General features: G+C 44.1%; 1 protein-coding gene and 1 pseudogene across 1 annotated transcript in view; both read right to left on the bottom strand.

Annotated features, from left to right (window-relative positions):
• The window catches only part of RCAN1 (regulator of calcineurin 1), a 90,467-nt gene that overhangs the window by 9,634 nt on the left and 52,919 nt on the right, over nt 1-27,914 (bottom strand). The gene's annotated exons all lie outside the window — the stretch shown is intronic.
• LOC116660867 lies at nt 15,529-18,911 on the bottom strand (annotated as a pseudogene).

Below are 27,914 nucleotides of genomic sequence, written 5' to 3'. Positions count from 1 at the left end.
AGTCAAAATTTCACATATTGGGGTATTAGAGAAAACATTTTGAAATCTGTCATGGTCTATAAACTCTGTTTTTAAAGAAAAAACTGGAATTCATTTTGAAATAGGCCCTCCCCCCTTTTTTTCCTGATTGAACTTTATTGGATGAACGTACTAATTCCAACTTGTAGTCCACAGTGAGAATGTGGGAAGAGATTTTAGGGTTTTCGTTGGAAAACTTTATTATTGTAATTTGAGAACTAGGAATACGCAACACTTTGATCATTTTCTAATGGCTCCTGAATTCAGAAAAAGATACCAAAACATTTTAGAGAATCTAGACTCTGAAACTGAGAAAAGAAGCATTAAGAGGGTGTGTTGCTTAGAGATCTACAGACTGAAAGTTTTTTGTCTTTTAATAGGAAAGGAAGAGGAGGGAGGCTGTACCAGGGTGGTAAGGAGCACGTTCAGCATGCATGAGGTCCTGGGTTCAATCCCCAGTGCCTCCAAACAAATAAAGAAACCTAGTTACCGCCACTGCCCCCCAAAACCAACAAAAATAAACAAGTAAAGGGATTGTCTCAGTTCCTTTTAAAAAATAGGAAAGGAAGAATAAATGGAAAGCATGTACACTACAACTGAAAAGTTAGTTCAGCTGGCCTTTTTTTCAGGTGACATGTCTGGTCTTGGAGAAGCACAGTGGGATGGCAGGATGACAGTTCCTTCAGAAGGCTGCAACCCTGAACCTCCAAGTACTTTGCCAGTTTAGGTCCCTGTGGCAGTCTGGGTTCTGGATCCTCCTCACTCTCCCCAATTCCCCATTTTCACCTAAATGCAGTCACATTATTTATAAAAATGCTCTCTAGTCTAGGGGCACACAGGGATGCCTCTTAAGCTTCCAAAAGTTAAGTGGAATCCTGCCATTCACATTTAAAAATTAACTTCAAAGAATCATTAAAGTCAGCCAATAATAAAAGGAGTACATGCAATGAGGAAAAAGCAAAGCAGAGCATTTATCTCTCCATAAAAGGAAATGCAGAGTCCTCTTGGATGAGTGAGCATTGCTTAATCTCCTTGCACGGTGCCCTGCTGCCAACTGTAAGGTTATGTAAGAGACCAGGTATGGTGTTTGCTTTGCCAAATTACCTGTAACTCCCAACCCAAGAGATCTAAATGCATATGTTCTAAAAAAGTTTGGAACCCTGTGAAGAGTATGGTATGCATCAAGCACCGAGAGGAACTGGTCACATTGGTCATCGCTGGGTGATGGGGACTATGTGCTCGGATGTGCTGTGTTTTCAGTGCAGAGACTACAGCGTGTCCTGGGGGTCCTGGCAGACTTTGGTGGTGGCGTGGTGGCCCTGAGGGTATGGGAGGGGCTGGTGGGGGGCGGATCAGTGGGAAAGGGATGGGGAGACAGAAAACAGAGGAGAACTGCATTCCTCTCCTCCAGGGTGGTCCGGAACTTCTCTAAAGTACACTCCCTCCCTCTGCTCCAACCCTCCTCCCTCCTCTTCTCTCTCTCCTAGAGTCTGCGTCGCTAAACAGTTAAAAGGTGATCAGAGGAGGAAGAAGAGGCTAATTTCTTCTCCTCCTCCTCCTCTCCTTCTCCTCCTTCTGTTAAAACTCATGCCACTAAGCTCCAGCTCATTTGTGTGGGCAGATCTGGAACATTTCTGTTCATCTGAGACAACAGCGCTGAGCTCACCCAAATTTACAATCGTCGTTTCATTATACAAATGAATAAAAAAAAAAAAAGGAATAGTGAGGTATTTGAAGATGGTCCAACTATCTTTGCTTACAGAAATAAATAAGAAATGATAGCTCTTTCATTGGGCTGTCCAGGAAGCCTCCTCAAATATGTTAATTCTGTACCTGCCTTTGAATTGGCAGTCAGCTCCATCTGAATCATATTTAGTGACCTTGAGTGCTTCTATTTCTAGATCAGGAAAAGGGGCTCAAAATGGTGGCTGGCTGTAGGGAGGCTGGATTGGATGCTGGCAAAACTCACTGGGTCACGAAGTGTACCTGAGCTCTGGCCCAGAGGGGAAGGCGCCTTGGGTCCGCCAACACTGGCTTCCGCGTCCAGGGCATGCGCAGTGCAGAGCAGATCCGAGCTTTCACAGTGGGTCACCCTGAATAGCATGGCCCATTCGTGGTGCCCCAACACCCCGGCTGCCCAAGGGGACAGACTCCTGTCCCTGAACCCAGAGGTACTTCCCTGCATCTGCTGATCTGACAGTTATTAGGGACGTCCACTCTTCGACTGTACGTCTATTATACACGAACTTGGATTTCTAAACGTCCTATGGAAAAGAATTCACTTTGTAAATAGCAATTTTCCCCACTGAGAATAAAAACTATTCCAAAGCAAGAATTTAAAAGTTGACTTTCCTATTTGCAGACCCCTCTTGATTTCTTGTTTGCTTGTCTGATGTAGATGATTTGAAGCAAGCAGCACCCACAGCAACGTCTCATTAGAGCTCTTGAAAAGCACACTGAAAAACTGAACTTTTTAAAATCGTAAAACTGAAACCAGAAGTTAAAGAAGAAATGAAACGCTTTAGTCCACTGAAAGCTTTAGATGTTTTGCATTTCTTCCATTCACTCCATAAAAATCTTAAACGAATCTTTTAACCTGCAGTTGCCTCCTCTGGCTTCAAGCAGTTGGAACATTTTCATTAAGAAGTTTCTATTTTCAGTGAGGAAAAACTGAGGTTTATGTTGAAATCCATCATTCCCATTACAGCACTCCTAAAGCACAGTGAACATGACCTCAGCACGCCCATTATAAACCCCAAGGAGTTTACGATGCCGCCAAGAATGTGCCACCGTGGAACCTTCCAAAGAATGAGCAGGGAGAGAAACTGAGTTTTGACTCTGCTCTGAACATGAAAGCAGAGTAAAGAATGAGGACATTTGCAAAGGATCTCCTGGGAGGGAACAGGACACACCTGATTGAGATCAAAGGTCCCAGGGTGTTTATCTTGCATGCCGATGAAACTTGTGTTTTAGGGGAGCTTTAGCTTCCGAGATAAGGGAGTAGCTTTACTGTTACTTAATATTCGTAGCCCTTCCCTCTAGCATTGTCCCCCCAACCTACCTTACTGTACAAAAGAAACACACAGGGGCCTCTCTCACGTCTTTATCACTTCCCAGTCTAAAAGGTGCTATTAACTCAGGGGACTGCTCTTGTCCTCAACTTGTAAATGGAGTTAGCATCAAATCCAGAGTTGTGGTGAGGACGGAACAACCTGATGCAGGCAGTGTGCCCAGTATCGGGCCTGGAACACAATCAGGGGTTGACGCGTGTTAGTTGCATTTTTAATTCCCAGTTCGTAGATAACGATACTGAGGTTCAGAGGGGCACACAGTCTAGAGGAGAGCCGGGACTCACCCAGGTGCTTTGGTTGCAGATTCTATTCTTGTTCCATGGAATTATACCCCCCTCGCAGCAGTGCCCCTTGGTATTTCCCCATCAGCATCCTCTCAGTCCCTCTGCAGTCTTGGGTGTCTTCCTCTCCTATGTGCCCTGCTGGTCCATGGAGAGTCCTGGAGGGTCCGTGTACCACCCTCACCCTGCATTCCTGCACACTGCTTCAAGCAGCCTTCTGCAACCACAATACCTTTCTAACTGACCTCACCATGGCCAATTTCTTATTTCCAAAACAGTGTGTAATTCCCACAACATAAAACTTCCCAAAGCCGAGCTCAATCACATTTCTCTTCTGCTATAAAAACTGGTGGCTTCTCATGCTCCTTAGGTTAAAGGTGAAGATTTTCACTTGATATTCATCCATTCATCCATCCATGCATCCATCCATCCATCTGTCCATCCATGCATCCAAGCATCCATTTGTTCTTTCACCCAAACACGGTTCCAGGTGTTAGAGGTGAAAGGTGAAGATAGACAAAAACTCTCTGCCTTTATGGAGCTTACATTCTAGATAGGGAAAAAGAAAACAAAAAGAAACAAGCTAGGTTGGTAAAATATATAGCGTGTTTAGATAGTGATAGTGCTGGGAATAAGGCAGAAAGGAGGGAAAGGAAAAGTTGGGAAAAGAAGATGCTAAAAGACTGACTAGCCAGGAAAGGTGTCCTGAGAAGATGACATGTGGGTGCATCAAGATTTGAAGGAAGTAGGGAGAGAACTGTGAGATGCTGGGAACAGCATTCCAAGTCCAGGAACAGAAGGCACAAAGGCACCTGGCACATTCCAGGCCCAGGAGGCTTAGGTTGGCTGCAGAGGAGGGACATGGAGAAAGAGGTTGGGAATGAGGCCACGTGAGACCTTTAGCCACTGCAAGGACGCTGGCCTCCGTGCCGACTATCAGAGGGTTTTGAGCAGAGGAGCATGAATTGACGCCCATGCAACAGAACCACTCCAGTGTTACTCAGTGGGTGCTGGCCACCTTCTGGGGTGCACTTCTTCTGTCCTTGCTGCACGGGGGCTCACAGGGTGTCCGGGCACAGGACTGCACCATCAGCTCCAGACTCTGAGGTCCCATCCCACGGACACTCCCAGAGGCCTTGTAAGTCTCCTTAGGGGTCTATGATGAGGGTCTCGACCATCCTTTGTCATTTGGGCAGAGTGAGTTCAGTTGAACATATGCTCGCCTCGCCTTTTTAAAATGCCTATTTTTAGGGTATGTTTTTATAAGGTGCATCATGTGGAGTAGAATTAGTATAGAATTTACAAACAAAATGCTTTTGCCAGCAGATGCGCTCAAAATCGTTTATCCAAGAGGTTCGTAGTCAAAAGAAAGGCCTATTGTCCAAGCAGTAGTGATTAAGTTCCCAGACTTCTGTTTCTTCCTGATGATCACGTGTAAATAAAAGAACAGGAAAATCTTCTTCTTCTTGCTCTCTAAAGGCATTCCTATTTTGGTTCACCCTTAGGGGTAATCAGGAGAGCCAGATTTGGGCTCAGGAAGTTAATTTGGGGGGGGAGGTGATTAGGTTATTTATTTATTTATGTATTTTAATGGAGGTACTAGGGATCGAACTCTGGACCTCGTGCATGCTAACCAGGCACTGTACCACTGAGCTGGACCCTCCCCTCTATGAATTCTAAATCTAAACTGAGAAAACCATCTTTAATGAAAACCACCTTTTTGTTTAATAACCATTAATCTTCTGAATCTGTAGGATAACACAGAAGAGATGATACTGATACTAAACTTCAGCCTGGGTCATATCCGATGCTTTGGAAAAAAATGGAAAAGCCTGAAATGTTGTTTGATACTTGGCACAGATTAGTACAATATAGTACACACATAATTTGTATTTCTGTGATAACACAGAACTTCCTATTATTTAAATAAAATTTTTAAAAGGTGGCTTATTAATGCCAGTGTCAAAAATACTGGATGCAATGGTGAAAACCCTAAACACATATTTTAGCGGATTGGCAATCATGCTCTGTTAAAGCTTACGGTGGAAATAAAGAAAAAATGCAATCACCCTCCCCCCCTCCAAAAAAAAAAAAGAAAGAAAAGACAGAAAGTAAAATAAAATAAAATAAAATAACCAACTGATTAGGGGGAGAGTAGAGGTGAAGACTGTGTTCAAATTTATCCCTTACAAGAGAGGTCACAGTTCATACAAGATTTCATCTTGTTTGTTAAATTCCATGTGCACTTGAAATCCCATTAACTCTTTTTTCCTTATTACCTCAATCTTTCCTTAGTACATGAAGGTTAACCACCCCTCTGTAACTTCTTGGAAACTCACCACTTGCAATGCTTAAGATGGAGAAATAGCCATAGGCAAATCAAAACTATACTTAATGACTTGGAGACCGGCAGCCCCGGATTAAGGGAGGTAACATTTATTTAGAGACGACTGGGGCCAAAGCCACCCTAATTAATCATTCCTTATTTGCTCTCTTTAGTCAATTCCTTTCCTGACCTCACTTTAATTACTGATTTTCATCTGTGCTCCAAAGCTGTTCTCAAGCCGGAGCACAGTCCTGCAGTGACAAAAACCTGGGCAAGATCAGTCACGCAGGAGTGGGCCAGTGACAGGATGCTCTGTGGTCACTGGTCACAAGAACCTGGTTACCTTCCACTCCAGCTCGAAACAGATTTCAGTCCTAGACTGATTCATTCCCACCAAGTAAATCCCCTTCATTCAAAGGATGAGTTTGACACTATAGTGTTAATGCTGACAAAAAGCTTTGTTCTTTCGGTTCCATATTCCATACTCATCTCGGAAGAACTGACCCTATGAAATCCTGGTTGCTGTGTGTGCTGCCAGGAGGCAGAGGCCGGGTCTCATTCTGGTAGGTTCTCCCGAGGAACCCGACACAGTGCCAAGGACACGCACACACCCCATGGATCTCCGGTGCGTGACTGGCTGAACCAGAGTTGAAGATCCAATAAGAGAAAGGGGAGAGGGGGTTGGTTATAGCTCAGTGGTAGAGCATCTGTTTAGCATGCGCGAGGACCTGGGTTCAATCCCCAGTGCCTCCATTAAAAAGAAATTAAAAAACAAACAGGTAAATAAATAAATCTAATCCCCCCCCCACAAAAAGCTTAAAAAAAAAAAAAAAGAGGACGGGGAAAAGAATGAGGCCAAATCTAAACTGTAAATCTTTAACACCAGATACAAAACACAGGTTTCAGTAACTTAGCTACACTGAGTTTGTATCCATACCCAGTTTTAAATCTCGGGATCTCAGCTCAGAAATCATTTTTTGCCAAATGTAAGAGAAGAGAAAAGTGTGTTATGTGTTCTTACCTACTCTTTCTGTCACTACCCACGGGCCTGATTTCCATGTCTGCAGTAGAGAAGTTACCGACTGGACCACAGGGTTCGCTGGCTTTTCACACCTATAATGCCTTCTTCGTGGATTGTTTAAAAGTCTGATAACAAGTCACGGGAGAAAGTATAACCTGTCGCCTCCGTGTGGGTAAGACAGTGATTCAGAACAGGTGTAACGAGCAGTAAACTAAACAGAACAAAGACGATACCACTACAACTTGAATATTAACAGTCACCATGAAAGACAAGAACAATCATGCCGACTTTGTTCATTAGGAAAATTGGGGCGTTCGTGTCAAGTGACTTAAAACTCGCACATGCATCTTAGCAGCAGAGCATCTGAGAAGGAAGAGCTGCCTTCTTTCCATCAATCAGGTCTAGAATGGCAGGTTAGTTTACTGGCTGTGAACTGGCAGTGCCCCCAAGATTAAAAAAAAATTAGTTGCCAATATTTAAAAGTTGGGGGTTCACACAGAAATAGAATTTCTAGCTTCTTTGGGATTTTAAAAAAAAAGAAAAAGAAAAAAAGGAAGATGTGGCCATTTGGGCCTGGAGGCCCATGTGGCTAAGTCCATGTTCTTCAAATACCCCATCACTCCCGACCCCAAAGGCATCTGAGGTTTTGGTCTCTGGCTTAATTTAGTAAGTCATCAAAAACAGATTAGCTCCCTGCTATGAGCCAGACACTGAGAGGCAGGGATACACACAAAGCAGCCTACCCATCCGTATCCCTGAGGCTCAGAATGTTCTGGGTCAGATCATCTCCTCCAAATGGTACCTTTAGAGAGAGTGTCCCTTGCTCCTTACACAGCAATTCTTTATTTTTTTTCCTGGCCTAACACATTTCTGTGGGTGACTCCTTGGGCATTTTGCAGAATGTGCTCTCCACTCCTGAAATTACACTCTTATGCAAGTGAATGGTGGGGACGTTATTATAGGGATGACCCAGATTCCGCTCAAACGTTTACAAACCACAGCTGGTTTCTTTAGCAATCATGAGACATGACTGGGCCACACCAGGGAGGCGCACGGCTGGGCTGAGAATCGGAACCTTAAGACACAGATTTCTACAGAACTGGCTTCTGAGGAATGGACGCAGAAGGGTTTTGCCACGATGCACGTTTGATGACATGGTTAGAAAGATGATCTGAAAATAGACTGAGATCCCGGTCTTCTCAGGGGGAAGCTTTTAAGACAGTTTTTTAAACGGTCAGCACTTTAAACTGCTCTTGTAAAATGCTAGGGTACAGCTTGATCTTCCTTCTTAGGTTGAAATAAATCTTAGGAAGATGGGAGCGTGAATTCATCTTTTTAAGAAAACCTCCTTTTAGGAAATCATCCTTTTAAGAAATGAGTCTGAGCTGCCCTGGCTCTTCCATCCCGAGGGAGGTGGTGGTGGCACTACTGTCCACTGCGGAGGTGAAATTATGCGGCACATACATGATCGGCTGCTGGGGTCTGCTGAGCCCCGGCATCTGCTCCAACCCTCCAAAAACTCAACAGTCATTGGCTGCTTCCAGGCTCTGAGACAGAGGCTCTTGTGCAGGGGGCTTACTAGGGAGTTCCGGGATCCACACCTAGGGAAGATGAGGAGAGGAGGGGGAGGGGAGGGAGGGCAGAGGCAGAGTGGAGCTACCAGGTGGTCCCAATGGAAGCCTCGCTGACCCTGTGGGCAGTTCTGAAGACAGGATGACCCTTGTTGGAGCCGAAGGGCTGGGGCTTGTTACCCCCACACTAGTCAGCTCTGGGATAGGGGCTACCTTGAGAAGAGGGGGCTTAGGGAGGTGGCTCTCCTCAGCTGAAGTAATCCCCAAAAGGGACAGCTGACAAGGGCAGCTAGGGGACAAATCCATTATTCCTGAAGGGACCTGGGGTGTTTCACTGTGTCTCTCAGCCAACCAACAACCAACCAACCAACGAACCAGACCCAAAGTCAACGAACCAACAAGACCCAGGTTCAAAGGTTTGAACCCTAAGTTAATCATCTGAAATTTCTCACAAATACGCCAGACTTTAAACTGGACACCATGAAATACTACTGATTCCACTCCAACTCATGAGCTCACCCACTGAGTTAAGGGACTTCGGAAGCACATGGCAGTGGGTGATGCAGTAAACTCAACAGTTTAAACTTCCAGTATAAACTAAAGCCCTGAATGCTGACTCAACTGTTTCACTCCCAGGAGTTTATTCTAAGGAAATCCTCATCCCTTGGGCAAAGATTCAGATGCAAATACATCCCCTCAATGTTCTTTATGCAAATAACACGCTAGAAACAAGCTAACCATCCAATCAGTGACCATCCAAGAAATATGCTGAATCCATTCAGCAGACTGGGACACCACTCACACCTCACAGGAAGGAGGTGAAAACTATTTAACAACATGAAAAGATGTTTACAACTTGCTTTTAGGAGGAAAAAGCAGGTTACAAAGCAATGTTTATTATTGTGACTCCATTTTGGTGAAAAGAAAAAATATGCGTATTAGTATTCAAGAAGATTGCAATGTTTTCCTTTTTTGTGTCTTTGGACTTCCTAGAATTTCTACAATGCACATTTATTACTTATGTAATCATAAAAAAAGCTTTTCTCTTTCCCCTCCCCCCACCATACATTCTGTCTCAATGGTCACAGAAACCACGGTCGGTTAACAGATACACTAGATAAGGCTGAAGGTTAGTTGGAGAGGAAACAGACTCCTTTTTTGTTTTTTGCATAATGGTCTGATGTCAGGACCTTTAATTCTTTGCACTGTAAGTATTCATTATGCACCATTGCCAAACCTGGTGTTTTTAACTCATTATTACTTTGGAGTGCCGGCTGAAAGAATCCCATTTCTTACCTAAAAACCTCGAAAGACAGGGATTTCACCAGAGAAATATTTATTTTGCTTTTCTTTGATAAGCTCTCCTGCCACCGTCTTTATCTGGTGAGATGCCTGGCTAATCAGCCGTGTGGAGCCCGTTTCCGTGAAGTCAGGGCCGTGCCCAGGCCAGGACACGGTCGGGTGAGTGTGAGTCTGCCCTGCTCCGCAGCGTGGGTCGCTGGGCTGAGCGCCGCCTTAGAGCAGACCTCACACAGCACATTCTGCGGGCTCCAGGGTGTGGTCAGCAGGGAACATCTGATGGGTTTTTTTTTTTTTTTGAAAATCTCCCATCCAGGTCTTTCAAATACCATCTCAGAGCAAAACTATAGAATTCTTCCCCGTCACTGTCGTTTCCCACACCTACGGCTTCCTCATCTGCATTATTTTCTGTTCTTCTTCTATACCAGAATCATATCCAGATCTTTTTCTTTCTCCCTGGGACAGTCCTGCCCTCTGCATCTCCCTTCTAACAAAACTGGAACGTTACCTAATGAACTTTTTCCTGTTGCTGTGTTAATGATGGCAACTGCTTAACATATAAGACCTCCCAGAGAATTTGTATTTAATCAGCACGTTCTGGAGATCAAAGTCTCAGCCCCAAAGGAATGCATCACTAAGGGGAAAATTCCAGGCAGCAAGTCAGTTACAAAGGAAAATTCCTTGGACAGGTGGGCTCTTCTGGGACAGGGTGTTGCCTACCTGGAGATGAGACACATATTTTCCGAGTGTCTACATTGAGCAGATTCTTGTGTGGGATGTTCGGAGTTAAGAATAGACTCCCAAGTCTCAAGAAGACCATTCATCTGTTCATCATTCAACCACCATTAATTAAGGATCCGCTAAATGCCTTCTTGAACTCCACCACTGGTTCAAGTTACGCATAACATATCCTCATAACACTGGGAACCTCTAGTTCTTAGTATTTATCACATTTTAATTGGTTTCCTCCACTGAACTAAGGGCAGACCAAGCCATGGACCCTGGAACACTTAGGACCCTCCATAAATATTTGTTGCATAAAGCACGCAGCTAAGTACCTGACTCCTTGCTGCAGATACAGAGAGGAGTAAGGCGTGACTGGTCCTTTAAAAATTCACAGTCAAATCGACCACAAAATACTTAATAAGCCATTACTAGGGGCTCAGTGCTCTACTAGGGGTTTCAAAACCCTAAGACACGGTTCCTGCCATTACAGAGGCCAAACGTTGAAGCCTGGGAGAGAAGACTGCAACTCCAGTGACAAGAAAATAACATTTTTCCTTCACAAGGCCTTGAAAATAGGGTTAGATTTTAAATGGGTGGGAAAAGGATATATCCCTGTATTTTCTCATTACTATTTGAATAGAAGGTGTTAGGAAAGTTAACATTTTCTTCTCCCACTATCATGCAGAATCAACCAAGGAGCTGCTTTCATTAAAAGACATATACACTTTATTCCTTCTGAATAAATTTCTTTGCCTGCCTGCATTTTGGCATGGCACAGGTTTAGTGCTGACATCTGTTCATCTGGTGTCCTGGATTTCTTGGGAAATCCTACTTTTGCTACTTTGACTTATTTCTAAAATACAAATGATTCGTGTAATATATGTGGCTACATTTTTAATATTTTAGTAAAAACAATATAATGAACAGATTAGACAAAATCTTCTTAGTTCCTACACCCAAATCTGAGCTTGTGGAAAAATGTATCCAGGAGTGTGGGTGGGCTGGGGGGGATGCAGGGAGCTGCTATAAAGATAATTCTGGCTGATGGAATTTTCTAAAGATAGATGCCACAAATCTCCCACCCAACGTGCCCTTGTGGAATCTAGCCACTCCCGCATCCAGATGAAGGGTGTGTATTCCCTGCCCTTGAATGTGGGAGGGCCTTTGTGAGTGTCTCTACCGACACTGTATAGTGGAGATGACACCATGTGACTTCCAAGGCGAGGTCATAAGGAGCCATGCACTTCTGCCTTGATCTCTTGAAACCCGGTCACCATACTGTCAGGAAGTCCAAGCAGGCCGGGGGGAGGCCACATGGAGAGGGGCCGGGGCGAGGCCACGTGGAGAGGGGCCGGGGCCCCTGCCCAGAGCCCTGGCCAAGCTCCCAGTGGGCTCAGCCAGCACGATTCACCAGCTATGTGAGTGTGACATCCCAAGAGTGGGCTCCCAGCCAAGCAAACCCAGCAGATGCCACACGGAGGGGAGAAGAACCATCTCTGCACACACTTAGATCCATGAGCAGAACAAGGACCGTTGCTGTTTTAAGCCACGGAGTTCTGGGTGGCTTGTGTCCCAGCAACAGTCGCTGCAACGTTTCAGAGGCAGGCCGAAGTGACTAGGCCTTGTTACTGAGGACACTTGGAAAGCAAGGAAGGACAGACCAAAGTGACTGATCGCTTTCCCACCTGGGAGAAGGGTCCTTAACAGGCGCAGAGGGGGTCAGAGGGAGGGGAGGGGAGGGGTTGAGGCAGGATGGTGACTTTGGCTTCTTGCCATTTATATAAAGTGGCCTGCTTTCCTTCTGTCCACAGATGAGGGGTGTGCAGCAGAGTGGGAAAGAGCGTGGACTCTGGAACCAGACCGTCTGGGTTTGAATCCTGGTGGTCTCATTTCCTGGCTATGTGATCTTGGGCAAGGTCCTTAACTCCCAAGTGCTTCAGTTTCTTCGTGTGAAAAAGGAGGACAGTAATGACAGAACCTGCTTGTGACGCTAATGACCTCGTGTCTCCAAAGGCCTTGGCAACAGGCGGTTCTGGGAGAGCTGCCGCTGCTGTGGTCCACATACACGTGGGCCTTGGGTAGTGAGGCAGGCAGAGGAACAGCCTCTCAGAGACACCCCTGTCCTAATCCCAGCAGCCCTGAACACGTGACCTGACATGGCAGAGGGGACTCTGCAGGTGGCACTAAGTTAAGGACCTTGAGATGGGAGATGACCCTGGATGGTCTGGGGGCAGGTCTTTATAAGAAGGAGGCAGGAGGATCAGGTTGGACCCAGACACGATGATGGAAGCAGAGACTGTGGTGATGTGAGGCTGTGGACCAAGGCAATAGCCTCTAGAACCTGGAAAAAGGCAAGGAAACATTTTTGGTTCTTGGTTTTAGCTCACTGAGACCGATTCTGGCATTCTGATCTCCAGAACTCCACAGTAAGAAAACAAATCTGTGCGGTTTCAGGCACTGAAACTGGTAATTTGTTACAGCAGCAACAGGAAACTAATGCAGATTTTAACCTTGAGGAAAGTGGCTTTATAGAACATAGAACAGACAGAAAGAAAAGAAGACAGGTTTTGGAATCAATAAAATATCTTTTTGTTTCCTCTTCTGACTTAGCCTTAGTGGGACATTTTCTCTTTAATCTTAGTTTGTGGATACTATATATAAAATAGATAAACAACAAGTCTCTACTGTACAGCACAGGGAACTATATTCAGTATCTTGTAGTAACCTATAATGAAAAAGAATATGAAAAGGAATATATGTATGTGTATGTCTGACTGAAACATTATGCTACACACCAGAAATTGACACAACATTGTAAACTGACTGTATTTCAAGAAAACAAAAATGGAGCAAAAAGTAACCTTCGTTTGTGGAGCAGCCCAAGCGCCGGCTCTGACGTGGGCACCGGCTCCAGCCCTCACTTGCTGGGGGGTGGGGGGGTCCTCTGTCAATAGGTGCTGGCCAGCAAGACCACAGTGGTTACACGTAGCCAAGTCTGTCCTGATTGGTTTGACATCTGTTCTGATCGGTCGGTGCCCACGAGGTACTAGCTGCTGTGTATTTTGAATATTACCTCTAGACTTAACACTGTGGGTTTCCTCATCTGCAAACTAGGCACATCTAAGTCAAAGGTGGTGGCATTAGCCTAGGTAAGTGGTTCTCACCACGTGATTTCCAGAGCAGTAGCTATCTCATCACCCGGGAATTTGTTAGAAGTGCAAATTTCTGCCCCACCTCCTGTCGCAGACAGAATTCTAATACGGTCCACTATCCCACCCCCCGGGGGACACGCTGGGCATAATCTCCAGGACTATGGCCAAGGTGGATTTTAGGTTATGTTACACAGTATGGTTTGTGAAGGGGAGCTTAGTTAGCCAGGGTGAGCTCCTGAAAGATACCAGTCTCTTCCCAAAGTCAGAGATTTGACCTGAGAGAGATTTCTTATTGTTGGCTTGAAGGAGGAAGGGCCAGGTGGCAAGGATGGGGGTGGCCTCTCAGAAGGAGGGTAACCCTGTAAAGAAATAGGGATCTGAATGTTTGCAGAAGCAGATTCTTCCCCAGACCTCCAGAAAGGAAGGCAGCCCTGCTGATGACTTAATTCCAGCCTTGTATGACCCGGGGCAGAGAAGCCAGCCACAGCGCACCGCGCCCGGACTACTGACGACAGACCTGTCAGCTAATAAGTGGGTGTTGTGTTAGGTCACTCAACTTGTGTTATTTCCTTATGCAGCTAAGAATATATTTACTGAATCAGAAGCTCTGTGTTTTCACAAGCCCTGCAGGTGACTGGAACGCATGCTCAAGTTTGAGCACCTCTGGTGTACATAAAAGGCCCACCCAGCACAGCTTGGCACGATGAGGTGGCATGAGTGGCAGCTGGGGCTGTTCTAACTTATATTCAAAGATCCTTCTACTCCTTGGTTGCATCTGAAAAAGTTTTAAAAAGCACAAAAGAAAAATAATCTTCCAGACTTGTCGTTTTCAGGTGTCAGATTAGACTGGCCACTGGACATTTTGCAGACACCAGACAAGGGGGTCATGCAAACTTCCCATTTCTCCTTCAACTTAAGGGTCCAGGGCAGCTGGGGCCAATACCCATTAAAGCAGTGGCAGAAGGAAAGTTCTAATGGAAGTGGGGCCAGAGAAGGTGGGAGGCTGCAAGCAGGGGCAGGCTGACCTCAGTCCCCAAACTTTAAGAGCCAGATCTGTCTCCTAGGGTTGTTGTCAGGCTGTAATGGGAGAAGCCACACCCAGGGCTCAGCACAGGGATGTTGAGTCAGAATGAACCAGTCCTGTGTTTGTTTCTCTTTTCTATCTTCTTCCTCCATTTCATCCACCTGCATCCTCCTCATTTCTTCCAGCTTTTTTTTTATTTAAAAAAAACCAAGGTTTATTCTTTTTACCTTTATAGGAAACTAATAGCTGAGAACAATATCTAATTAATACTATCTATAGTGGGCAATTTTTAGCTAAGAAGTTCTATTTTGGTTCTTAAGAAATGTTAACCATAAATATATAATAACTGCTTTACTACAAAATTTATAAGTCACATTTTCAGCATTTTGATGAAAATTATTGAAGGTCTTCCTTTATCATCAAAGCCCAAGGATATTTATGCCATGGTATACAGGTAAGTAGATTTGAATTTTTGTGTATCATCACTTACTAAGTTACACAGAAGATTCCAGTACAAGTTAATAGACAAAACATAAGCTAGATTTAAAGTGCTGTATTTAAAAAAAAAACACATACAGTTTGTATTTTGCAGTAATTAAAATGTGAAGACCTGACAGTAAAAAGAATGAAAACACATAAAGGATTATCATTCTCTAGTTGTCCTGTTTTGTTCTTTTTACTCTAAGCATGTAATCTCATTCAGAGAATGACAGTTAGCTGGTCAAATTTATGCTTAGGACATTTATCTAAACTTTACCAGAGAGGTTTCAGAGGCTACACCACCAGTCAGATATTCTAAATTCTTTGACGTTAAATAGGAACATTTCCTCAATACTACTTTTAAGTCATCTCATTTTATCTTCCTCCTTAAGAACTGCATAGGCTTGTTTTAAATAGTTTAAACATCTGTAATAAACTAGTTTGCTAAGAGAAGAGGTACTCTGGTTAATGCTTGAAATGGTGTGGCCAGGGGAAAAGCAAGCCTTATGCAATATGAATGCAATCTTTACCCACACAAATTGAACCTTTTTTTTTTCCCAACAAAAAAGCTAGTCCAAAAAAAGTTCTCATTCTATAAAGATTTATCATTTCCAAATCACAGTGAAAGGAACTTGAGTAATTTACCAATTTTGTTTTCTACTATGTGCCTTAAAGACACCTCACCAAAAACCGGTATCTGACACAACAGACTGACATATGCAGAATGTGATACTGTAGTGACAGTATTGAGGTTGACTGTTACAGACATATTTAACTCTTTAAGTAGTAAATGGTTACATCCTAATTATTTATATAGAACATTGGTCCAATAACAAAAATAGAGAATAGCAGCTGGAAATTTGTCATTCAATGTTCAGAGATAAAATGGTTAACCATTCGTTCCATTATTTTCTGCAGTAAGTCCCTTTTTTCATTATCGAAATCAGTCTGATGACAATTGAATTCTGGCATTTTTCCAAGCTACTGTTTGAAGAGGATGCTGAAGGCCATCACAATACAGCACACTGCAACGTAAGTGTTCTTCCGTTCGCCAATTCTGGCGCGCTTCCAAAATATACCCAATAACCCAGTTTTATTTCTGTCCAGGAGGCTGGGTTCCAAGGATCAGATATAAGCACAGGTACATATAAGCAGCAAGATCACAGTCAACAGACTCTGAAAACTGGAAATGGCAGACATAGTGAGGCCAGCGAAGCCCCAGCCACATCACCCTTCCGGGCCCAGGGCGCTTTTTTACTTTTTTAAAATTAGTGTTAGCATTTACTTATATCTCCATCCACTTATTTTTAATCTATACATGCCTTTATATTTAAAATGGGTTTCTTATATACAATATATGGTTGGTCTTATTTCTTATAGACAGTGGTCCACTGTCATAATCTGTCTTTTAATTGGTGCATTTAGACTGTTGACATTCAAAGTGCTTACCAATTTGGTTGGATTAATATCTAATATATTTGTTATGATTTCTTTTCTCTCTTTTAAATCCCTGCCCATTTCTCCCCTCAGCTACGCCATCCTTCCTTCTATCTCTCTGGTTGGTTCCTGAGTCATCCCCCACCCCCATCTTCACTCCTGGGAGGACTCCTTCACCGTGGGCTGTCCTGAGGGTCCTGGCGGAGGGTGACGTGTGTGGATGGCCAATGATGCTTTTACCTGAGCTTAGGGCAGCCCGTTTATCTGAAGGGATGGCTGGAAGCCCCGCCCAGTTCTTTGCAGGATGCTCCACAGATGGGACCTGGAGCATGAGGAAGAGGATGCATCTTGGGAAGCAGGCTGGCATGTAAGCCTCAGAAAATACATCACCGCGTCCTCTTCTTTGAGACGTTCCCACCGTGAGCATTGGGAAATGGCCTGTCCTTCTCTCTCTATAGCCCTTCTAAGTGCCCTTCCATTGGCTCTCAGGAGAAAACCCGGCATCGTGACCACCAGTGGCTCCTGCCACCTCTTGGTGCAGGTCCTGCCCTTGACGAAGTCCAGCTCCGGCCACTGACCAGGTCCATCGGTGCTGCTGGGCCCGTCTTCAGGTCTCAGGACCTTTACCGGGGCTGCTCTCTCTGCCTGGAGCACCCGAATCTGCTCCTGGCTGAGTCCCGCTTGAATAGCCATTTAAAACATCACTCCTCAGGGAAGTTGCCTTGGCCTCCTAGACATGGTTAAGTTCTCTATCGAGCACTCCTTTTCCTTCTTGGCACACATGACAGTTGGTAATTGGTCCCAGGTTTAGGGCTGGAAAAGGACCTTGCTGTGGCCTGCTGTATTTCCACATCTAGCCCATGTCCCGGAACCAGGAAGATGGCCCAGTGGCTACCTGTGGACTGAATGCCTGAATGAATTAATGATCATGCTTTCTGTCAACTCCAAAATATTGATCTAAAAAGAGAAGTTTAGGGAAAAAAAAAGAAAAAGAAAAAGGTACCTGGTACCTTTTAAAACTCGTAAATGAGTGAGGGAAAATCTGATTTTCGGATTCCTTTCCTTAGTCACTCAACAAGTGTTTTCTGAGCATTTTCCCTGTCTGAGGAGCCGCGCTGGTCTGGGAGACAGCAGGTGAATGAGTCACAGCCCTGCTCTCAGGAAGCACAGCTCTAGGTCAGAGTAAAAGGCCGTACATGGGACTGTCCTTTAAGTCTTTGCATACAGCAGTACGAGCGAGAAAGGGGTCAGCGAGCGTCCTTGGGCGCCAGGAGGGAAGCTGCATAAGGCTGTGCCATGCAAACCTCAAGATCAAGCCCTGAAGGCCAAGGACCGATCAGAGAGATGGAGGCATTTGACACGTGACTTTATGTTGACAAAGCTTCTCCAGCCCCCTGTCAGCGGTGTGAGAGCCCCCAGACCACCCTTCCTGTGCCCTGTGCCTGCAATCGGGGGCAGGTGGACTGGCTTCTGGTTCAGCAGCCCTGGAGGCTTCTCAGTGGGACATGAACTCAACCAGGAGGCAAGAGCGAAGCAAAGCCACAAAAGCAGTCCCCCTGCACACCCCAGTCTTGTTCCACCATCACCTCAAGTTTGCTTCTTGCCCCGGTGAGGCGACTACAGCATCACACCACGGGCAGTATTACCGGTCAGCACGTGTCACCCACGCTTCCAGAACCCAACCGGAGGTCAGTGTGAACACTGGCTTGACATTTTCCAACAAAAGATTGTGCCGCTGACGTGCATGAGCGTGGGTCCCCACAGAAAGCTGATCGGAGCCGTGACTAAGAGGATCATTTTAGAAATGAGGAAGTGGATCTGGGGCTCGTTGTGGTTTCTGATGAAAACTGCTGCAATGTGGGGCCCAGGGAAAAGGACGCTGGGCAGAGAGATGTGTGTCCTCAGCTTGCTCTGTGGATAATGGGGGAGCCGAACTGGACGGGAAGGTCCCTTATGTCCTAAGAGTCTGTGAGCCGACGGCTCCTCTCAGAGTTTCTCAACATTTAACACTCATGACGTTTTGGATGAAAGAAATTTTCCTGCATGGCCCTGTCCTTTGCCTTCTAGACCGTTTTAGCGGCTCCTCCCCAAATGCCAGCGGCTCCCTGCACCCCAGCCCCTCCTTGTCTTCCATGAATTTGAAACACTCCTGGGAGGATCATAACTCTGGGATCTAAAATCAAGCAGGTTTGTTCTCACACCCTAAGAACAGCCCCAGCGTGCCAAGCACATTCACTTAATTTCTTGTTCAACAGGAAAGAATGACCTCTTTTAATACAGAGATACTTTGAAATGTGTCATTTCAAATGGGTCCAAAAGGAGATATTGTCTGAGTCTCAACTATCTGCTTGAACACAGAGAAATGTAGAGAGGTTTCAGGCAATCTTGAATAAGATGAAATCCTTCAGACAACATGCTCTTTGATCATCAGAAGAATGGTGAAAGAAAGTGATTTACAGAAATAAAATGGATAACAATTCGGTGACTCAGAAAATGCCTAGAAATCACGAGGCAAAAGTTCACTTTTTTCCACTAAAAAAAAAAAAAACCCAAACTCTGCCTAATACCAGCCTCCTGCTCCAAATACCTGCCAACCAGTAGGCTGAGAACTTACTAAATTTTGCCTCTAAGAGGAAATGACGTAAAAATACTGACTCCGTGTACTTGTCACAGTTCCTTCCTTACCATTAGATTTTGTTTTATTTTAAATATAGGAACCATTTTCTTTGTTTCCAATGAAGTAGGCTTTAACTTGAAATCATTTACTGGGATAACTGAGCATTAAACTGTTGGAAAAAATCCCAATCATGCTGCTAAGATATTGTCAATATGTGTGTAACTACTATTTACTTTAGAAGCTGATGCAAAGGGGGTGCCACACACAGGAACACGGAAGAAAAATCATCGCAGCTTAAAAGTAAAACTGTTTTTGTCGTTTGAAGAAACACAGCTTTCTCATACACTAAGAAGCAAGTAAGTTGTTATAACTCTCCAGCTGAGAAAGTAGAAGTCAGAGGGCAAAGGCAACAGCCACTCTACCAGGAACTGAAGAATTGGAGGAAGAGGTTCAAAATAGCAATGGGTTTTTCCCTGAGATGTATATTTTACAAGAAATGTTCAATTCCATTTTAGATATGGAAAGAGAGTGTGTTTTTCCCACTAAAAGGGGAAACAGGAAAGGTATAAGTAGCTTGCCCCGTTACTATGTCCCATCTGGAAAATAAAAAAGATGGAGAAAATGACTAGTCATCAGTGCATGACTTACTGAAAATGACTTTCTGGATAACAGGGACGTACCTGTGTGAACGGACATTTCCCACAACCTCTATGTGGGGGTCCTTACTTTCTTTCCCGGTGGTGAGGCTTACTTTTGAAAGGCCTATGTAGTTAGCTATATGGTGGATTTTGGTGGTGGTGTTTTCTTTGGATCCCAAAGGGTCATAGGAAGGCTCCCACCAGGCTGCAGTCACACAGTCACCAAGGGGCAGTGATGTCAGGGAAGGACTAGGGCCCCCAGCACCCGGGCGTCTCAGGAGCCTGAGGGCAGGTGCCGGGACTCTCCCAGCACACCTGGGAGATGGGGGCATTTCCAGTGGAGCCAAGAGAAGGGACTTCATGGGCAACCAGTTATCCCCACATTTCTCCCTTTATCATGTACCTACGTAATACCTCCTAGGAGATAGAAAATTTGGAAAAAACAGTCCCAGGAGAAAAAGTGAAAACCTGTCACGAAGAGGCCAGGAGAATGAGATAAATTAAGTACCTGGTCCACTGCTGTGGATTGAATTGTGTCCCTTACCAATTCATATTTGAAGCCCAGACTCCCAGTGCAATAGTGTTAGCAAGTGTGGCCTTTGGGAGGTGATCAGGTTCAGATGAAGCCATGACGGGGGAGCCCCCACCATGGGAGTAGGGTCCTCACAAGAAGAGGAAGACAGGCCAGAGCTCGCTCGAGTTCTCACCAGAACCTGTGCCATGATGCCCCTGATCCCAGACTTCCCGGAATCCAGAACTGTGAGAAACGAATGTCAGTTGTTGAAGCCACCCAGACAAAGGTATTTTGTTACGGCATCTCCAGCTAAGGCTCGCTATCACTCAGCTTTGGAACCAGGATTGCGAACCAAAGTCTACAGATTCTAAGCTCATGTTCTTAAGAACTGTGCCTTACTGCTTTCTGAGAAACACTGAAGTAAGCCATTCAATGTGTTTGAATTCCAGTATGCTATTTGCTTTCAAAGCTACACATGAAATTTGGTTTGCCTGGTTAGATATGAGCTGGATGATTAAGAATTCTGAAATTAACATAGCAATAGTCAAATCAGTTCTCTTAATAAAACGACAGCTCTCTGATTTCTGCAAAAGCTCTTTGAGGTCCCCTTGAACTGGGAAAGCACAGTTTTCCAAAGGGTAAAAATGATTACAAAGGTTTAAGTCAGTATGTGCTCAGGATTTAAAATTTCCACAATATTGAAACGTTTGAAATATGAGCATAGTACATATTTTAATTGAGGTATAGTTGCTGTATAATATTATATAAGTTTCAGGTGTACAATATAGTGATTCACCATTTTTAAAGGTTATACTCCAGTTATAGTTATTACAAAATCCTGACTGCATTCCGCGTGTTGTACACTTCATCCTTGTAGCTTATTTTATACCTGGTAGTTGGTACCCCTTATTCCCCTACCCCTAACCTGCCCCTTCCCCCCTCCCTCTCCCCACTGGTAGCCACTAGTTTGTTCTCTATATCTGTGAATTGAGCATTGGATTTTTTTCAACAGCTTTATCGAGATAGAACTTAAGTACCATTATAATACTTCAAAACTCTTTGTCTTTACAGTAACTTCTCTAAAAATAAATAAACAAATCTACTTACCCCCCCAAAATTTTTAAAAAATAAAGAAAAAAATCCTTGTCTTTAACTATATTGTGATAAAATTGATATTTTGTTTAACATCATGAGAAACAATGTTTTAACTGAAAAACATTATTCTTGATAATTTTAAAAGCTGTTATGAATATCTACATCTCTCAGTAAATCTACTAATATCTAGTGCAAAATGGGCCGGCAGAAGAATGTTACATTCTGTCTCGATGCCATCCAAATAAAACCTTCTAAGTTTACATTGTAAATTCAAGCAAAGGACTGTAAGAGGATAAAGCAGGTACCAAGAAATGCAGGCTTCTCCCCTCTGTGCTGATTTTGTGTGCTTGTTTCTCATTTTGGGTAGGCTTGATGAGTTTGCTAACTTGTCCTGCCAACAAATTATCTTGTGGTCAATGAGCGGGAGAGGGACTGTGAAATTTCGTTTGTCGGATGCTGGGATATGACCAAATCGTCATGTCTGAAGTTCTCCTTCATTTGCCTTCTGTTACTCATGCTCTTTACTGTCTCCATCCTGCATGATGAAATGCAGCTGGGTATCTTGGGCCAGTGACTAAGGGGCCTTGTCCGTGCATGCTTGGTTTGGGTCCTGGCGCCTCCTGACTCAGGCGGTTAGTGGCTGTCGGAGGTACCGGGCAAAAGCACAGAGTCGGCCGGCCAGAAGCCATGGTTGTGGCTGCTTGCGTTCAGAAAGGTGAAATCTGCCCCGAAGGCACTTTCATGGACAGACTATGACTTCGTATAATTATTATTTTTATTTCTTCATAGCAATGTTCACATTCTCACCTGGTGGTTTAGGTGAATTTGAAGAGGCGTCTACCCCATGACTCGCTGTGGTTGCTCAAAATCAGCATGAGTGGTGGGTGCCTAAGACCCCAAGAGGACAAATTATGAAGGTAAACATGGAACAATTTTTTTAAATTTAAGTATAGCCAGTTTACAATGTTGTGTCAGTTTCTGGTGTACAGCATAGTGTTTCAGTCGTACATATACATACATATACTTCTCACATTCTTTTCCATTATAGGTTATTACAGGATATTGACTATAGCTCCCTGTGGTGTACAGTAGAAACTTGTTGTTTACCTATTTTATATATAGTAGTTAGTGTCTGCAAATCTCGAACTCCCAATTTATCCCTTCCCACCTCCTTTCCCCCTCTGGTAAATATGTTTGTTTTTTATGTCTGTGCATCTGTTTCTGTTTTGTAAGGAAGTTCATTTGTGTCCTTTTTTATTTTTTAGATTCCACATATGAGTGATATCATATGGTATTTTTCTTTCTCTTTCTGGCTTAGTTCACTTAGAATGACGATCTCCAGGTCCATCCAAACATGGAAAATTAATACTCTCTCCCGGCCAGGGTGGAGCTGGTGGCCCTCCAGTTCACGTTAAAACAGGACTGACCACACGATATCGCCTTGCTTCCAATGTACCTAAAGTTAACACCAGTGGCTAACTCCACCAGTGGGATCTATACCAGCAGCCACTAAAGGGACTGCACGGGGTGGAGGGAAATGATGGAGGGCAAGGTCAGTAGCCTCGATAGCTGACGTTCTTCTGAAATTCATTCATTCGTTCATTCATCTGTTAGTTGAATATCTCCCACAGGCACTGCCCATGCCAGGTTCTGGGGCCCGGAAATGACTCCACCATGGTTCCTTAAGGAGTGGGCAGTCCCACAGGGCAGACCTGGCCACCCAAACTGACCCCAGGAGCTACAGAATCCAGGAGGAATTCTGAGGACTGGCCCCCTGATGTCCCGTAGCCATGGTACAGCACATTAGCAGCGAGGTGGGCAAGTGAGAACAGAGGAAGCCCAACCAAGACTCCAAAGTGGCAAAGGTCCACTCTGTTACCTGGAGAACATCCCGGATGTCCATCCAAATCAGTCTCCTCGCAGAGTGAAACCCTCTCCACTGACCAGAAATATCACTTAGAGAATGAAGTCCTTGTTGCAATTCTTACTTCTACAAAAGAATCCCAGACCTGCCGTCTCCCTCCTAAGATAATGACAGAACCATTCTTGAAAAGAAGCAGAAGAACTGCAAAATAATACAAGGCTACAAAATAATTTTGCAATTTCAAAGTGGTTTCTATGACCTTTGTTACAGGCTGAACGTCATCCCCTCTCAAATGGAGATGGGACCTTCAAAGAGGTGATTAAGATTAAATAAGGCTATTAGAGTGGGCCCTCATCCCACAGGACTGTGTCCTTATAAGAAGAGGAAATTTGGACACACAAAGGGGTACTAGGGATGAACAAGACAGAGGAAGGATCACAGAGGACACAGCGAGAAAGCAGCCATCTGTAAGCAAAGGAGAGAGGCCTCAGAAGAGATCTACGCCTGCTGACACCTTGATCTTGGACTTCCAGCCTCCAGAACTATTAGAAAATGAATTTCTGTTGGTCAGGCCACTCAGTCCATGGCATTTTGTTACAGGAGCCCTAGCCTAGCAAACTAGTACAATCTCCAACTTCAGAGTATGTACCACATAAAACACACCCATCTTGAACTACCTACTGCTCTTAACTAAAAATTCTTATAGAAGGTCTCTGCAGAAGTGCAAGTTCTAATCTATAGGTCATCTTTGTGTTTTCAAGGAAATGTCCCGGAAAGAAAATGACTGGACAGGAGCATCACCACTGGAATGCACAGACTTCAGACTCGTCCAGTGGCCTGTGCGGAGCTTTGCCATAAATTCACAACCGCCATCATCCAGCACCAAGCTGTCAGTCAGTCTCACATACGCTAAACCACATAACTCTCTGATGTTGATAAAGTAAGACAGACAGGAGACTCTGTGTCAATGATTAAGCATGCCTTTTCAAAGGCCACATTCTTGGCAATCATTTGGAATGGGTTTTTTTCCCCCTAAACAAAGACCCAAGGAAAACAGTGGAAAGGCTTTCAAAGGCACCCATTACACTAAGGGCGACCAGCCGGGAGGATGTATGCATGCCAGTGGAACTATTTTTACTCCTACATTCTGAACACTGTTTCTTTTCAAACTGGCTGTGTGAAGGGTCTGCTGGCTGGCTTCTAACTGGAAAAGTCACAGAAATTTACCCTTGCAGAAAATGTCTATAACAGTTTCTTCCTTGGAAAAAATAATGACAAACCCTGAATCACATTTCCTAGGATCTTAAAATAATAATTTTGATTTGCTGGTTTATTTGAAAATTCCATGGTAATAAAATAACCAATCAAAGCTTTAACCTATTTCCATTGGCGCAATCAAGGGAAAAGGAGGTGACAAAAAGTGGCTCTGTCACTTTGGCTTGACCATTCTTTGGCTAGTCCAAAACCCACGTCTGATGATGGGTGGTTCTGGAACACAGCAAGCGTTGAAGTGTCCAGGCTGGGTTACGCGCTGGGTGAAAATTCCTTCTTCTCTCTTTATTTAAATCAATCTTGAGGAATTCTTAAACCTCTCAAATCTTCGCTCATAGAACGTCTAGCATTTCCCCGTCGGCCACTAAAATTGAAATCCTTTCTCATCCTTCTTAACTTTCTGAGCCTTGCACATTGGAGGATGAAGACAAGTGGGCTGTAATAAAAATCTCTGAAGATTAAGAATAGGTCTTGTGCGTCCCATGAGAAGACACAGATGACCAACAGTTCTAGAAATCTTTGTACTAAGAAAGAGTCCAGCCAGTGGAGAAAGGGAATTATCGGACCTTTACAAGGCTTCAGCAGAGTCTGTGTGTGCAGACAGCCGTGTGTGCTCAGAGGATGAAGTGTAGTCGAGAGGTTAGGTGAAGAGGCCAGCAGGGGAGTCCTGCCACGTGCCTGTGAGGGTTCTCCCATCCCGGGGTGTTTCCCGGTCCTGCTGGGGGTAGGTATCAATGTCATGTAGAGCCTCGAGGTCATGGACACAGAAGGGCTCTGGAGGTATCAGCATCATACGGTGACACCCTTTGGGGTTTGGCTTCTTGCTAACTCTGCAGACATTGCTCATTTATACAGTCCTGGCCTGGATGGCCTGGATTCTCACAGGGTAGCCCTGATCCAGCAGCACTGGACTCACCTGTGAACAGGTGAGAAATGTAGAACTTCGGGCCCCACCTGAGCTACTGAAGGAGAGTCTTTGTTTTCACCAGATTCCCAGGTGATGCTCATGCGTGCTGTCTAAGTCTGTTCAGGTGCTAACACAGAACACTGTAGACTGGACAGCATATAAACAGCAGACGTTTCTTTCTGACAGCTCTGGAGGCTGGGAAGTCCACGATCAAGGTGCTGGCAGGTCCTGTGTCTGGTGAGGGCCTGTTTCTAGGTTCATAGAGGGCTATCTTTCACTGTGTCCTCACATGGCAGGAGGGGCGGGGAGTCTTGGGGGTCTCTTTGATAAAGGCACTAATCCCATGCAAGAGGGCTCTGCCCTTTGACCTAATCACCCCAAAGGTCCCACTTCCTAATGCCACCACATGGGAGTTAGCATTGCAAAGTATGAATTTCAGGGGACACAAGCGTTCATCTGTGGGACGCAGTAAGGTTAGGGAAGCGCTGGTCGAGGGCGGAAGGGGAGGAAGATCGTGCTGATTATCACCATCTGATCGCTAAGTGGTACCGCGTGACAAGAACATTAAACCATCCTGGGTTCACTTGTGGACGGATACTTCTCCAGGGGAATCTTGCCAGATGGCCACACATGGCAAACAAGGCGAACCTGGTGTACAGGATTCTTCCAGAGGGATGTTTATCCAGGTTGCCATGGGCATCAGAGTCAACTGGACTTTCATCGATGGCTGATGAGAAGTTGAGCACTCACAGAATTATTCCATTAGATACGCCAGTAAACAACATATACATTGCATGTGTATATACAGATATCTATCACTCTCTCTCTAAATATACACCTCTCCAGCTGTAATTATTGAATGCTCTATGTCCCTATCAAGCATAACAGGGAAGAGATGACTCGCTTACTTACTGATCTTAACTGACTTACATGGTCAATAAAACAACAAACTTATTTTCCTCCATGCTTAGTTTTAGGGGTTGATTATATTTTCAACATTTGCCTCTAGAGATGTAGTTTTATGAAACTTACATGATCCAAAATTTAATCCACTTCACTTCTACGAGTTTTTCTTTCTCTTTAAGGGGTTGACAGAAGGCAGCATGAGCTGCCTCCTCTGAAATTTCAGAGCACCTTTCTAAAACACGGCATGGCACAGGGAGCGGCAACTCTCTTGCAGACCATAAATGGCACTGCTATATAAGCAGCAACACCAGGGGCACAAAAAATGTATTAGAAACAAAAGAAAAGGACAGAGTCCTTTGTAGCAGCGACTCTGTCAAGGCCAACTGCTTTTCTGACTTGACCTAGCAGCACTGATGGGCTTTTGGGTCAATGTCTGTATCCCCCACAGAGTGGGAGTGGGGTGGAAACCCATTTGAGCTGATAGGAGGGATGGCCAACTACTGAGAGGGCTGTGGTGCTTTCACGCCATAGTACTTTTCAATTTTATCTCAAAACTTAAGATTGGAAAAAAAAAAAAAGACTCCAGGTGTCTGGAGCATTTTGCCACATGATTTACAGTACATAAAATCATGGAAAGTCACACCACTTCCTGATAGCACACAGCTCATGTTGGCCACTGAAACCCTTCTTCTGACTAATTCATTCCATGCTGTAGTTTTCCATGGCTGACTCATAACCATATCCTACTTTTCTCATTTCCTGAAATGATTCTGATGAAGGTTATTCCACATAAAAAGTGGAATGATATATAAAATCCATAAACCTAGGTACAATTTTAAAATCTTAACTCTAACTCCCAAATAAACTTTTGGTCATAAATTCGTGAGACAGACCCATGTTTCCGGGTTTCAAAAGGACATCATATATTCCAGTAGATAAGTCCATAGCACAGAACTGGGCTCACGATCAAAAGTTAGTGAATTCAATTCAGAATCAGATCTTCTTTTAATGAAACAAAGAAGCTGTAAAGCAAAAATATTTTGAGACCAAAAAGAGATCTCAGAACAAGATGACGTATCTTGAGAGGGAATTAGAAGCAGTTTAGACGTTTCTGTTCTGTAAAATGTCACCATTATGCTTTGCTTAAAAGGACACTTCAATATGTAATCACCGATTTTTTTACACTATTACCAAAAGAAACACAGAGTACTTTGAATTGCCTTGATTTGCCTGTGTTTTAAGGAAAGTATTTATCTTTAAATTTAAAATTACCTGTGCTCTCTAAAAAAAACCCACCACCACCACCACCACCACCAACACCAAAAACTCAGACGCAATGCACAATTCAAATCTTCAATTGGAGCTGATGGGAAGAGAGTCAACAAGCCTTCCCCTTACTAATTATTTCTCTTACTCATCTTCTAGCTTTGAGACTGAGAAGTATTTTTATTTTTCTGGGTAGTACCCTGAAAAGTATGTGTTTCAATATAAAAATGTGAGATTTGTGAGGCAACTGGGGAAATTTGAACACAGAATCAATACTTGATATTAAGAAAGTACATTTATTTATTTATTTATTTATTTATTTATTTATTTATTTATTTATTTATTTATCTATTTATTTATTTATTTATAAAAGGGTCCTTATCCCTCAGAGATGCACATCATTGAAATATGAAGCCCACGGGTATGTTT

Source organism: Camelus ferus, chromosome 1 (genome assembly GCF_009834535.1).
Source record: "Camelus ferus isolate YT-003-E chromosome 1, BCGSAC_Cfer_1.0, whole genome shotgun sequence".
Taxonomy (NCBI): domain Eukaryota; kingdom Metazoa; phylum Chordata; class Mammalia; order Artiodactyla; family Camelidae; genus Camelus; species Camelus ferus.
This window is presented reverse-complemented; position numbering and strand designations above follow the sequence as displayed.